Source organism: Herpailurus yagouaroundi, unplaced genomic scaffold (genome assembly GCF_014898765.1).
Source record: "Herpailurus yagouaroundi ecotype Mexico unplaced genomic scaffold, PumYag 253, whole genome shotgun sequence".
Classification (NCBI taxonomy): domain Eukaryota; kingdom Metazoa; phylum Chordata; class Mammalia; order Carnivora; family Felidae; genus Herpailurus; species Herpailurus yagouaroundi.
The window spans coordinates 9,160,906-9,163,387 of NW_024412470.1; the positions used below are offsets into that span (position 1 = coordinate 9,160,906).

Here is a 2,482-nt window from a genome sequence, read left to right on the forward strand (position 1 = left end):
TTTTTTGTTTTGTTTTTTTTTTTCAATGTTTATTTATTTTTGGGACAGAGACAGAGCATGAACGGGGGAGGCGCAGAGAGAGAGGGAGACACAGAATCGGAAGCAGGCTCCAGGCTCTGAGCCATCAGCCCAGAGCCTGACACGGGGCTCGAACCCACGGACCGCGAGATCGTGACCTGGCTGAAGTCGGACGTTTAACCGACTGCGCCACCCAGGCGCCCCTAGTTTTGTTTTTTTTAATAGACTCCTTATGTGCACACAATGACATTGTCACAAATAAAGATAGTTCACCTTTTTCCTTTTTGAGGCTTACAAATTTCTTCTCTTTCCTTGATTTATTCCGCTGGGTAGAACCCACAGAAAAGTCTTGAATAGAAATAGAAAGACCAGTCTTCCTTCCCTTGTTCTCACTTTTTTTTTTTTAATGTTTATTTATTTTTGAGAGAGAGATAGAGCATGAACAGGGGAAGGTTAGAGTGAGATGGAGACAGAATCCGAAGCAGGGTTCATGCTCTGAGCCATTAGCACAGAGCCCAACGCGGGGCTTGAGCTCCCAGACCCTGAGATCATGACCTGAGCCGAAGTCGGAGACTTAACTGAGCCACCCAGGCGCCCCACCCCCCCTTGTTCCCACTCTTAATGTGGATATTAACTGTAGGATTTTCAAAGATGCACTTTACCAGATGAATAATTTCCCTTCTATTCCTCATTTATAGTTTTTGCTATGAAGTTTTCCCTTCTGTCAATTTTTTTTTTATATTAATTGTGATGGTCAGATTTTTTTTGGTTTTTTTTGTGTTTTTTTTTGCTTTATTCTGTTAACATGAATTACATTAAGTCAGACATCCTCAACCAATCTTGTATTTCTGGTAAAAGTTCACCTAATTCAGGTGTATTCTCTATTTAATATATTACTATTTTTGAATTGCTAATATTTTAAGGATTTTGTAGCTATTTTCATCCGAATGTTCTGTATTTTTCTTTCTTCACAATACTCTTGTCTGGTTTTGGTATTAGGGTTATTTTAGTCTCATAAATAAGTTGGAAGGTTTATTGTCCTCTATTTTCTAAAAAAAAAAAAAAATTTGTGAGATTAGTGTTATTTTTTCCCCAAATGATTGATAGAACTCAATAGTGAACCCATCTGTGGCTGAAGTCTTTTTTGACAGATATAAGGTTATTTTTTCTTCCTTTTGCCTTTCCTTTTTTTTTTTTCTTTCCTTCCTTGTTTATTTTTACTGTTGTTGTCTTGTTGTTTTGATGGCTGATCTCCTTTGTTACTCTTAGAACATATACTTTTTTTTAAGTTTATTTATTTCTTTTGAGGGGGGACAGGGACAGAGAGAGACAGAGAGAGGAGCCCAAGCAGTCTCCATGCTGTCAGCATAGAGCCTGACGTGGAGCTCGATCTCACCACCTGTGAGATCATGACCTGAGCTGAAACCAAGAGTGAGGCCCTTAACTGAGCCACCCAGGTGCCCCAAGAACATCTCCCTTTGGGCTGGACTCAGACTCAGAGGACAGCCTCCGCCTCTCAGCAATCTGTTCCTAGCAGGGCTAGGCAGGGCCCCTTCATTCTCATGGTCAAAGTTAAGCATATTCTGCAGCCTCTTCCTGATTTTTCTTAGCCCGCTCTTTCTTCAGAGCAATACACCCACGTTTGTGTTGCAGGACACGGGGAGTAGTAAGACACTGAATCCAGGACGCTTCAGCCCTAGATTTCTTACCCTCCTCGTTAAGGGGCTGTCTCACAACATACGGTGGCAGCATCTTCTTTAGAGAGACTGAAAGGTTTGTGGATTCCGCCAGCTCTTTAGGGTCCCAGATGACGAGATAAGTAATACCATTGACTCCAGGAATATCCTTCCCCTGCTTTTTTCACAATGGCCAAGTTGAGAACCCTCAGATTGGCATCCACGGTGCCACTTGACCCAGATGTGTGTTTCCTTTCTCCAGTCCTCCTTGCCCGGGAACAGGAAGGCCCCTTACTCAGTAGCGGGTGGACACGGCCATGGGTGGAGACACCCTGGTTCATGGGGAAACCTTGCTTGTCATTCCCGCCAGTAATTCGGACCACGGAACCCTTCCATTCTTCGCCCAGAGCATTAGCAGCAACTTCTGTGGCCACACGCTTCTCAGAAAAGGTAAGGAGTTTGCAAACATCATCCACATCAATGAGTTTCTGGCAGCCAGTGGCTGGGAAACAGAGGTTCAGCTTCATCCCAAAGAGCCCACCGCCTTCGAGGACCTGCAAAAAAGAGCGCTTTTTACCTTTGCTATTTTTTTCTTCGATCAGTTTTATTGAGGTTTGATGTCAAAGGGCTTTGCCCACCTCATCGCAACTCTTGATTTTATTGACATAAAGTTATTTTCCGTATCTATTTGGTGTTATGGATATATAATGTTTTCTCTTTCGTTTCCGATATTGATCGTGTGTGTTTCCTTCCTCTTCTTCTCGATTTGCAGAGTGAGATGTGTATCA

General features: G+C 42.8%; 1 pseudogene; it reads right to left on the bottom strand.

Moving 5' to 3' along the window:
- Positions 1-1,590: 1,590 nt before the first annotated feature.
- LOC121020855 (40S ribosomal protein S6-like) lies at positions 1,591-2,227 on the bottom strand (annotated as a pseudogene).
- Between the last annotated feature and the right edge of the window lie 255 nt (positions 2,228-2,482).